The sequence below is a fragment of the Lissotriton helveticus genome, chromosome 8 (assembly GCF_964261635.1).
Source record: "Lissotriton helveticus chromosome 8, aLisHel1.1, whole genome shotgun sequence".
Lineage (NCBI taxonomy): Eukaryota > Metazoa > Chordata > Amphibia > Caudata > Salamandridae > Lissotriton > Lissotriton helveticus.
The window spans coordinates 1,042,141,893-1,042,154,443 of record NC_136069.1 but is presented as its reverse complement, the minus strand read 5'-3'; the positions used below and the strand labels follow the sequence as shown (position 1 = coordinate 1,042,154,443).

Sequence of the window (12,551 nt, the reverse complement as noted above, 5' to 3'; positions counted from 1 at the left end):
TGACTGGTCTGGCAGCACCATACCTTGATAGGATTATGTTTAATTAATGCTGCTGGAAAACCAAGAGAGCAGTAGCCGTGTAACCAGTATATACTTAAAACAAATATAAGTTTGCTGTAATAACAGCATCTCATCCAAAACTGGTGGTAGTCTTCTGTAGCTCTTCTGGCCGAACCCTCACAACCTAGGGCAATTCAACAGTGAATAAAAAAAAAAAAAACTCTAGATCAGTACCAGTGCACTCTCACGATGGTCGTTCATGTGCAGCTCTGTGTGCGACTGAAATATAGTCTGGGTCAGCCTGGGCTAGCAATACCCTGCCCAATGGACTTCCTCAAACTAGTGGTTTTGAAAATCCACCCTTAGAATAAGTAATACGTTATGACCCTGCTCTGTTGACAAGATTTAGAAAACCAAAAATCTGTATTTCCGTAAACAAAAAAGTAGAATTGCAATTTGGCATTGACTGAGATGCACAGAATTACTTCGTTGACAGTGGTCACTAGCATAGAAAACACAGACAGTGTGGCACTATGGGAAATTATACATGCATGGGATATTTATATTGTGCAAACCTAGCCAGAACACCGCAGAGAGCTGTGCAGGTTTAATTACGAGCATAATTTCAACAAGTGATAGCAGAGTTAGCTGGTTTGTGGAATGATCAATGCATTGTGATGTATTGTGTTCTTTAAAGAGGTGTGTCTTCCACTCTTTGCTAAATTGGACAAGGGTTTGGGCAGTTCTGATGGATATGGGGATGTTGTTTCAAATCCTGGGTGCAAAAATGGAGCCTGCTGCCTTTTTTTATTTTTACACTTATCGGATTGCATTCCGATGATGTCCATGCTCTTGGAGTGCTGAGAATCAACAGAGATGGTGAGATTGTCTGCAAGATAAGCAAGAGAGCTAGTCATTATTGCTTTCATAAATTATGCAGCTGGTTGCGAAAATGATGCGAGCTAGCAAGGGCTGTCAGTGGAGTTCCATCAGGATGGGGTGATGTGATCATTGTGGGAGAGGTGTGGCGCCGCGGCCAGGGCGACTGATGCTGGAATCTGGGGATCACGGTTTGATCCCCGGCTCTGGCGGCAGGTTAGCCCAGCACCATGTGACTCTGGGCAATAGCTTGCTTAATCTTCCCGACGGCCCCCAGCGCCTAGAGACCCTTACGGGTGATTGTGCGCTTTACAAATGTGGATTATTATCATATTTCATCAGGCCCTGGATCAGACTTGCTGCTGCGTGTCAGATACTCATAAGGGGTGCCAGTGTGGAGTCTGAGAGATCATGGATCAGGGCGTTACCACCATGCAGATGTGAGAGTATGAGGGCTTGAAGAGCAGTTTTTAAATCTCTTTCTCCAGGAAACTGTTTCACTGTCTTTAGAAGAGAGATACTTTTTTGAGTGGGGGGCAGAGTGTTCCTTGAGTGCGAATCCAAGTTACTTCGCATTTGGTGAAATTTGGATTTCGAATGGGCAAGAGTCATTGTATTGGGCAAGAGTCAGAGTATTGAGCCAGTGTTACACTGCCTCTTGTTTATTGTTCTTGGCAAATAACAGGAATGCAGTCTTCATTGGGTTGAGCTTCGGTTAGGCACTGGATATCCAGGTCAAGTTGATGTACAGGCAGTGTTTGAGGCATTGGATGCCTTAAGAGGAGAAGACTTTCAAGTATAATTGTGTATCATTGGCATATGGGTGAATCTTAATGCTGGTGTCTGAACCAAGCATCTGCATGTCCCGGTCGAAGATGATAGGGGATAGTATGAAACCCTAGGGGGACTCTGCAGGCAATAGAGATCTTTTGGAACCTCTAGGTGCACATGGAACAAACCGGAGTCAGTTGGAAAGGTAGGATAACCATGTGTAGGACAAGGCTTGTAAATCCTATGTGAGACTCCAGGGTGCGTATAAGGGTTGGATGGTCACATGTGTCAAAGGCCAGCAAGTGTCCGGCAGTATCAGGAAGCTTGGATCATCTTCATCTGTGGGCAGGAGGGCATCATCTATAATGAGTAAGTTAGGTGTCTCTGTGCTGCAGCGTGATCTGAATCTAGAGTGGTAGTCATTCAGGATATGGTTATAATTATGATCTTGGAGTTGAACATAGACTGCTTTTGCAATGATCTTGCAGATGAACAGTAGCTGAATAATGGGCCAATAGGTTGCAGTGTAATCAAGGTCTTCAGTGTGTTGGCTGAATCTTCATGAAAAGGGGCTTTAAAAAATGATCATTACAGGATTCTATTGGAAGGTTTGGGCAAACAGATGAAGCGGAGGTTGATTGCAGTGAACTTCATGTAGAGTGAGGAATGAGGGAGTCTGGCGAGGTTAAAACAGTGCTTGATTGTCTTGAAAAGTGTTCTGCTTCTGTTGGTGGCTTCATTGATAGTGGTTGGAATAGTTCTTTGCTTTGGCTAACATCATAAGCTGTCTGTTTTGCAGAGGGACTTCAGTATTATGAAGTCATCCGAAGTTCTGTTTTTCTTTCATTTTCTTTCCTGCCCGCTGATGGATTGTTTGTCAGCAAGGTCTTTGGAGTATCTGGGCGCTGACCGCTTTGGCTTGCACTTGCATGTTTTAATTGGAGCTTGGATGTTGATACTGTTTTCTCAAATTATGTTGAAATTATTAAGAAGGGTGTGGGTTGGATGTGGAGTTGATAGAGTGAGAGATGAGTTTGAGCATTAGGATGTCTTTGACAAGTTTTTGAATGATTGGTCTTCTAATTTTTCTTGTCCTTAGTATGTTGGTAGGACGCTGAGCAGGGAGATGGGTATGGTGAAGTCGAAGCTATAGGTGGTTTACATTGAATTGTTGATAATGGGAAGACGAGCAAGGGTGTGGCCTCTGGAGTGTGTTGGTTGTGTGATATGATGGTGTGGTGTCACTTGGTATTTCTGAGCTTGTGTTATCTGGGAGGTTGAAGTCACCCAAGAGGGTGGTGTGGGCATGTCGGGTCACTGCCCCATGTCACTGTTTTTTGGAAGTGTGGAAAGTGCAGCCAAAAGATCATTCAGTAAAAATAAAATACCGTTCTTCTATACATCATTTGATAAAATGCTTTAGTTCACTGAAAAGCACATTGATAAAAGCATAATCTAATCAAACTTTTTTTTTTCCTTGACAGAGTTGTTAGTATTGATCAGTGGAAGATGTGCATCTGCAACGCAGTGATGCTGAACGCAAGAAATTTACGGATCAGCATCAAAGGAAGCTTCTTGCTGCAGCCTTTTGAACACTATTTGCAAGCGTTAGAGCTAAATATACCCTCTAGGTCTTCCCATATGGTATGTCATAATGGCTGCTGTCCTTTTGCGGATGGTACTTATGCTGATTTCCTAAAATTGGACCCTGGAGAGGTAGTCATGTGCTTTTGAATCTGTGGGATGTAGCTGCTGTTAAGAAGCATAATTTCCCGTTTATTTCTTTTTAAAAAAAAGGTTTTATTTGAAAGAAATGTAGTAATTTACTTTTATTTTTTTATGTTCTTTAATTTTCCTGATCACAAGCATCCTGCACAGGACAAGTGCAGCATCTTATGCTGATATTCTTAGTTAATGTCCTTTTCAAGCTCGAGTATTGAGAACCTGCACTTCAATCAGAAGCCTGCCTATTGGGTAACCCAAAAATGAACTGTTGATCGGAACGTGACTATTATATTGTATGCAGTTTTTCATCTTCCAATATTGAAGTGGTGCCATGGATACCAGGGCAACAAAATCCCAACTATTGTCAGTAACTGGTTCTTGATAACTGAAATGGGGACCACCTTCTTGACATGCACTATTAAAAATGCTTTAATTTTCTCCCCGTGACCAAAGTTACTTCCGGAATTTTAGCAATAAGGTGAACAATCACTTGGTAATTCATTGGACAAAAGGTTTTGGCAAACACCTATGTCCTGTAGGTTTTTGTTTTTTAATTGCAGTACGGGTTTAATGATTCTTTCTCATGCCCTTTTTGGAAAGACCGAAACTCACTACATCGATGATTAAAATATTTTTGCAGTAAAATGGGTACTGCAGAAATTATTAATTTGAATGGAGAGTCAGGTGGAGGAACAAAGCGAAAATGTTACTTTGCCTATATGCACCTGTCTGTCCTAGAATTTAACGGGGGTTGACAGATCCATAGGTATTTTTACCTGGATGACCAAAGGAAGCTGTATCACTTCCGCAAACATCCATATGGGAACACTCATACCGAGAATGTAACATGCATATGAAGTGCCATACAGTTTGTTCCTTTTTGTGAAATAATGCTGCTGTAATATTTCCTTGCCTCTTAAGAATATTCTATTTGGCTTAGTTTAAATTACCTTGCCACAGTACTATGAGGTTGGCAAGGTAGAAACATATGGATGCAAGCAAGAAGAAACAGCAACTTGGCCTCCACTGTAGTCCATCTTTTGTTGAATGTAAACCTGACACCAGTGTGCAAGCTTAGGAACACAGGATCCATGTATGTATATGTTGAGATACATGGTTGTGATAAAATCTTATTTATTGTTTGGTGAATTTCAAACAAAGTACATTCCTGGTTGGTTATACAGTTAGCGTCCGCATATTACCATGCCTTCTGAATCATCTACGGTTTCTTCCAGGGTAAAGCAGAATATGTGATGGTTATTTTACTGTGATAAATTGTGCCTATCTACTGTCACCTGAGATGTAATATTTTAGTATGCAGTCATTGTATGTTCTATAGATCCTTCAGTGGCATGATGTTTGTAGCATGTGTAGAGCAAGGTGAATATACTTTCATTTTCAACAGTCTGAATCTGCTGCTTCATTGTCTTTTTATTTTTAAATCACGTGAAAGCTGGTTGCCATGCTCGGTTTGCGCTTGACCCAGTGAGGAATAATATAAGGAGGTCACATTTCATTGTTGGTACTGGACAAAAGAAGAAGCAATGGTAGTCAGCAAATAAAACGTCAAAATAATAAAGGTTGACTTCAAAACTGATGTAAAAGCAGGACCCTGCAAAATAAAGAAAAGATGTGTTACAGAGGGATTTGTTTACACAGAACTCATAGATATAAAATTTCCTGAAGATGTAATGGGTACTTACAAAGGGAGACCCTTAATAAATGCAACCTTTTGCCAATCCTTCCTCCATCATGTTGCACATGGACAAGCAAGGATTTCTCCTGATGTGTTTGGCAAGTAACAAGTGAAGATCTAGTCCCTCTAGTGGATTTGATGTACTGTTGCCTGCCTTGGCGTAGTGAGTGTGAGGTGAATGCACCTCATTACCATGAGTGAGGAAAATGCATGTTGAGTGGTAGGAGTGAAGAGTGAACATGCACAGTGTAGACCTGGGACAGACATCATCTTGTACAGTACTCATAGCCGCAATAAAATAACTAACGTTCTGTATAAACATAGTAATGATCTATTCCCCTTAACATGAAGGAGAAGCATTTAGGCACAGAAAATATAAACAAGCAATGCAACTATGTACAGAAACAATACTGTGCCCTCTATGCTGCATAGAATTCCACGTTTACGATCTTTCATGAGAAGTCACTGGACACCTAAACTACAAGTCGGTGTGTGGCAAGTAGCCAGTCCTCCATTCTCTACTTTATTCAATCTCTTCCTGAGGCAAGATATGGTGTTCCGGAACAGATGAGACCGCAGTCTTCCTGAATGCTTGATAAATCCAAAGATCCTATGACGGCGAGCCACCAGCACCAGCCATCCATCTGCAGATAGGGCTCCAACTGACTGCCTCATATTCAAACAACAACATTCCAAAGCAGAATTTAGAACATCCCCATCTCTTAAGCCAATGAAATATAAATGAAGATACTACATTGACTATTCTTTTTCTAAAACTACACACATACACAGACAAAATATATCACAACATTATGAGCCACTTAACCCCCACACACATCAGACAAACAAGACTCACAACAAGGAGCAACAAATATCCCTCTTCAAAGGTAAATACATTTCCCATCAATACATTTGAAAATATGAACACAGCAATTCAGTTTCTATGAGCACAACATTGCAATTCCTATAGCATGCAGGAATAACTAGTTTCCTCATACTCCTATGGGCAATGTGGTTACTAGCTTCAAGAGTTTCTCTCATGTAACCATTTGCAATCACACCCTTCTCTCTCATTTTCACCACCTCCTCGGTCAACTTGATCACCTTGCTCGCATTGCACCATTTATACCACTAACTCTTAAGGCAATCCAATACTCGTTGTCAGCCACAACCGGATCACCAAATTTGGGACTCCCTTTAGCAATGTGCCCTGCTTTCCTGATACAAACAACATCTACGTTGACAGAAAATATTATTTTACCTCTATTTCTTTTATCAGAATCTTGCCTTTGGTTATTTTGTGCCACCTCAGCCCTGGATCTCGCCAACTCATTCAACACAACCCTGTCCCCATTAGTCATCATTCGCCTCCAGCAGCTATCATTCATGCAGGACACACTTTAGAAACAGGATTCCTTCATTAAATAACCGGAACGGGTTGACCCTTATAACTGAATGTGAAATGCTGCAATAAAATCAAGAAATAGTCCTGAAGGCACTGAACTCCTTACATGTGTAGGCAGCTGCCCATTTAACTCGTTCAGGCACAACTCTCTTCTTCCTTTCAAACAAACCATTTGTTTGGGATGATAAAACACGCTCTTCAGCTGCTTCACTCCAACCTTATTAAGAAAAGCTTCCATCTCATGGCTCACAAATTGTTCCCCTTTGGCAGAAAGCATGCATTTCGGAAATCCTTCACTGGAACACATATTCTTGAGAAGCTCAATTATATATCTAATGACGGGTTCCAGTATAAACCTTACTTCAGGGCATGTGGAAAAGTAATCAACTAGAACAATGACATACCTAGGCCTACATCAGGAGTATTAATGGGACCCAAAATATCTATTTCAATTTTTCTCCCATTGCCTACTCAGTAACTCAATAGATTTAATTGGTGGCACCCTGGTGATAATCATTTTCTTGCTCTTGGCACATATAGAACAATTCTTGACCATTTCACCAACTTCCCTATCCAACACAGCACTCCAGAAAATCTATCACAACCTGCACTTTGTTAATGTAGAACCCAAATGTCTCTCATGACCACTGTTGATAATATAGCGCCTCAAACCAACTTGGAGAAATAGTTTATCTGCTTGCATGATCAACCCATCTTCTCTCAACTGCTCACCAATCTTACAAAATGGTTGTGCAGCCCATATCAACAGCCCCTCTCCCAGGCAGCCCTCACAGACCTATTTCACAACCTCCTATAAAAACAACATCCAATTCAGATGCATTTCTTCATTCCTTTTCAGTGCTAGCAGACACACCACCAACAGTGGCAATAAAACAGGATTCATACTTTTCTTTAGCTGGATATATTGCATATTACACTTCAGCTTGTATCCTCAATAGTATATCTTGATAACTAGTCTTCCCTCTTATTCTTCCCTCCGAGTAGGTGGTAAATGTAAAACTGGTACTGCAACAACTTTGAAGATAGACTAGCAATCTACAAAGTATTACTTTTTACATGTTTCCCACAGAGCATATAAATTAGTGGTTTGTGATCCATAAAAATCATAAAATTGCTTCCCCATAAATAGGCCCAGAACTTTTCCGCTGCCCACACACACCCAAGCAGCTCCTTTTTGATAACTAAAGTAAGCCATTTCTGGGCATCCGAGGCTCTAGAAGCATGTCCTTGTCATTACCACATTTCTTGGTATACACAGAACTCAACCGCTCGTTACTAGCGTTTACTGGGATCGCACAAGGTAAAGGATTGTATGGCTTAAGAGCCCTAGCAACAACAAAATCTCCCTTTACCCACTGATATTCCCTTTTGCTTTCATGGTTCCTCATGAAAACTCTGTTTTTCTACAACATTCTCCTCAGACAGTCCATATGTGATGCGTAGTCTGGCAAAAAATTTGAATAGAACTCCCAATGTCCTAAAATCGACTTTAAGTTTGTTTTATTCTTGGGTTATTTTACACTACTCCTCCTTCTTGAAAACACATTAACACCTTTGATAACGCTGTCATGTTCCTCTCTATTAGACCCAAAAACCAAGCTATCATCCTGAAATACAATGACTCTTTTTATACCTTTCATCGTCTGTTTAAAATATAGAAGCTGCAGACACTAAACCAAACTGGTGTTTGTTTCTGGTTCTAATCCATGGTAATCCATGGTTCTAATCCATTCCAAATGGAGATAAAAATGCAGTGAAATGTGATTCGGACTAGTTCAACCTGATGATAAGCTGCAGCCAGGTCCAACTTTGAAAACCATCAAGCACAACTTAGCATATTCAAAATCTCATTGGTCTTGTGTAATGGATGTGAACCAATCCACAGTTCACAATTAACTCTCCTAAGGTCAGCACACACCCCAAGTTCCTCTCGTCGCTTACAGGCCACAACTAATGGAGAAAGCCAAAGCAAAGACTCAATAGGCTTAAAGATGCCCTGTTCAGATAATCTATTCAAAGAGCACTCTGCTTAGTTTGTGGTTTACTGTCATAACCCCATCCTTAATCTTGATTTGAAGTTTAAAATCAGAGATTTTCCCTGAAAACTCTTCAAAATCTTTTAGAGAACCTTTCTAGATAACCTTCAACCACTTTACTTTCTAGTACAACCAGAACTTGGGGCCAGATGCATCAAGAAAAAAGCGATCGCAACTGGTGCGAATCACCAATTGCGATCGCAAATTAAAGAAACGGCATGCATGAAGTGAATACGCATAAAAAAAAGCGAATTCGCAAACGCAAAATAGCGAAAGCGCAATAAAATCGCAATAACAAGGCAGAACCCCATTAGCGAATCGCAAGTAGCGAGAAATCAATGAATCTGCGAATCATATAGCGAAAGCGCTATATCCAAATAGCGAAAGCGCTATAAAATCGCTTTTCTCATGCATGTACAATCGCTAATTGCGATTCAGTCAAAAATCGCTATTTTGGATGAGCAGTTTACAGGGAATCACAATCAGGTGGTAAAAAAAAAAAAATTCCCCACTCACCTGCCTTACATCAGAGGTGTATTTAAACAGACCCATGAGGCCACAGTGGCCTCCCACAATGGCAGGACTATACATTTTCGCGAGGAGGAGGAGGATACTTGCTGCAGGCCAGGCCAGAAGGAGAATCCAGGAGAGAGTCTTCCGTCTGCGCATCACATTGTTAGGACAGACTCGTGAGCAAATTTATGATAAGTACAGGATGAATGCAGCAATGATACTAGACCTGATAGCTGAATTGGACCCACTATTGCAGCGGCAAACACATAGGACACAGGCCATACCTACTCATGTCCAGGTGCTATGTAGCCTGCACCTCCTTGCGTCAGGTAGCTTCCAGGACATAGTGGCAGAAGCAGGAGGGGTATCACAGAGCTCCCTCTCGCGGTTCTTCAAATCCTTCCTGGCCGCCATGATGACTGTGATCAACAACCACATCACCTTCCCCACCACCCCACAGGAATTGAGCCAAACAAAACAGGATTTCTACCAAGTAGCAAGGTTCCCACACGTGATTGGATGCATTGATTGCACCCACGTAGCCATATGTCTCCCTGCCGTAAATGAGTATATATTCCGCAACCGGAAAGCATATCACTCAATCAATGTCCAAGCAGTGTGCTATGCTGAGAACATCATCACCGACCTGGTAGCACAATACCCTGGAAGCACTCACGATTCATACATCTTCCGCCATTGTGGCTTGCACACACGTCTGCTCAGGGGAGATTTTGGCAATGGACACCTGCTAGGTAAGTTCAACACTATACACATCACTGACTTAGTCATGGCAATGCATACCTGACACTAACATCCTGTCTGTTACTCTGTAGGTGACAGTGCATATGCGGTGAGGCATTACATCTTGACTCCATACCTTAACCCAGCCAGCCCACCACAACAGAGGTACAATGCAGCCCACATCAGGACACGTAATGTAATTGAACGGACATTTGGATTGCTTAAGAGTCGCTTTCGCATCCTGCATAAAACTGGAGGAGCAATGCTGTACCAACCGGAAACCTGCTGCAGGATAATTGCGGCATGTGCAATGTTGCACAACATAGCAACAAGGAGAGGCATCCCCATTGAGGAATCCGACACAGAGGGCAACCAGCCCCCAGCACAACCACGCCGTGCACATCTTGGTAGTTCAGCGGAGGGACAGAGAAAACGTGCTGACATCACCCAGCATTATTTCTAAGGTATGTAACAATGACACACAACACTCATTAGCATTTGAAGGTGAACTATTTATTACCACGGCAGGCGGTAGGGGTGTGTAAAAATAACAGAAATGGTGTCCATTAGCACATTAACTCCATGCACTGAAGGACAGAGGAGACACACTGAGGACTTGTAATGCAGTCACAAAGATAGTCTTGTACATGGTTACGTCACCATGAAGTCTAACACCCCTCTAATTGGGTTTACCGTCTCCTCCCTCTCACACCCAAATGTCTTTCTTCTGCTTCTGCATCTGCATTCCCGGATGCAGCGGGAGCTGCCTGTCTACGGCTACTGCTCCTCCTGACAGTGGTGAGTGGCACAGTGATGCTGCTGCGGCTTGAAGCCTCACTACCCTCTTCCGCTGTAACATCGCCCTGAACACCAGTGCTAGCCTGCATCAGTTCAACGGCAGTTGTAATATGCCCCAGTGCCTTGGACACATCCCCACAGCAATGGCCCATATCTATCTGCATTTTTTACAGACCGACGTGACAGCTGGGCCACGCCTGTGCTGATCTTGTTGTTTGACCTGGTATAGGCGGCCATACATGTGAGAAACTGGTGATGCCTCCTCCTCTGTGTGGTGTGTCCCTCCTGCATCACACGCGCAACCTCCAGCAGGGCGTTGTTCGATTCCCTGTGAGCCTCCACTAGTGCAGTTGTGAGCTCCCTCACACTGTCAGCCATTGCAGTAATGTTAGTGTTCATTTTTGTCATCTGCAGGTTGATTGCTCCCATGTGCCTCGCTTGCACGCGCTGCACCCGCACCATCTGTGACTCCACGCCACCCCACTGATTGGGACTTCCTGCTTCCTGTGCCCAAGTATGGGTCCATGGCCTGCGACTTGTCCCTGGCCGGACATGTGCCTGCGGTGTAGGTGTGTTGCTGGCACTTCCACGGCTTGTACTAGGTGCAGTAGATGTTTCCTGTTCTATCTCCATTGGCTGCAGTGGTGTAACTGTGGCCCTGCGTTTTGCTGGTGCCTTGGCTTTGGGTGGTGGTGTCACAGGTTTTGACACCGCAGACTCTTGGTAGGGCTGTGTGCTGTCTCCAATATCACTGTCTTCACTGTGTGCATCAGCTGCATCTGTGATGTGAAACAGTGCAATGTTATTTAATTTTGTTATATGAAATATGCAACCTTAATTAAAATATACTTTTATGTTCTAATTGTCTCATCTATCACTGTACTGCTTTTTGTCAGCATTTGGGCTTACTGTGTTGGATTCAAACAGGCAATTGGGTACTACTGACTACAAGTCCCATGATGCATTGGTCTCCCTATGTGAAATGTGTGCTGGACTATTTTTACAGTTATTTAGCAGGTCGATTCACATTTGGGCACTATCAGTGTGTACATTGTTCAGTTGATAGTCATGCATCTTACCTTGTGTGCTACAGGCTGCCCAGATGTGTCCAGATTCGTTACTCCAACCACAGCTTCACGCTCAATTGTGCCCTCTACCATGTCCTCCTGGGGTGTGTTGTCTGGGACTGTTGGGCCTCCTCCTCCAGTCCCCTTCGCCTCCTTCAGCCTTTCCGCTACCCGCTCCTTGGCACGACTGCGCAGGTCGTACCAGCGTTTCTTCCGGTCATCTATGCTGCGGTGTGTGACCCCCACAGCATTCACCTTGTCCCTGATCCTGTTCCAGATCCTTCTCTTGTCTGCCTCTGGCACTTTAAGGGAGAGCTTCCCAAATAGCTTTCCATGGTTGTTTGCAACCTCCTCAATGAGGAGGTCAAGTTCACCCTCACTGAACTTGATTTTTCGCTTCCTGCCCACTGCACCCTCCTCTGTAGCTGTTTGGGACATGGCTGTCTTCACCTGTGAGCTGACTGCAGTTTGTTTTCTTCTGCTCTCTCTCCCTGCACTCAGCTTCTGCCTCTGTGTTCCTCTGTGCACAGGTGGCTGCATGGGCTGATTGACTTCCTGGTTGTGATGTCATCAGCCTGCTTCCAATGCGACTCTGTAGTTTTCACGCTCCCGTTATTTGCGATAGCTATTTGCGATAGCTAATTGCGATAGCTAATTGCGATCGCTATTAGCTATCGCAAATAGCGGGATAACAAAATGCGAGATGGCCGTTTTTTAACAATAGCGATTCCTTTCCATGGGATCGCTATTGTATTTAGCGATTTTTACCGATTCCTTATTTTTTCGCATTCCTCATCATGCATAGCCAACAGCGAGTCCTTAATAGCGATTCCTTAAAAATCGCTATTAAGGACTCGCTATTTCTTTGCTTGATGCATCTGGCCCTTGGTCCCTTGTCT

General features: G+C 43.1%; 1 protein-coding gene across 5 annotated transcripts in view; it reads left to right on the top strand.

The window, feature by feature from the left end:
• MAP7D2 (MAP7 domain containing 2) overlaps positions 1-4,786 on the top strand; it is a 507,532-nt gene extending 502,746 nt beyond the window's left edge. For all 5 annotated transcript variants that reach the window (XM_078657900.1, XM_078657904.1, XM_078657902.1 and 2 more), the window contains one exon: positions 3,135-4,786. The gene's annotated coding sequence lies outside the window, so the exon portion shown is untranslated. The remainder of the gene's footprint in view (positions 1-3,134) is intronic.
• Positions 4,787-12,551: the final 7,765 nt, after the last annotated feature.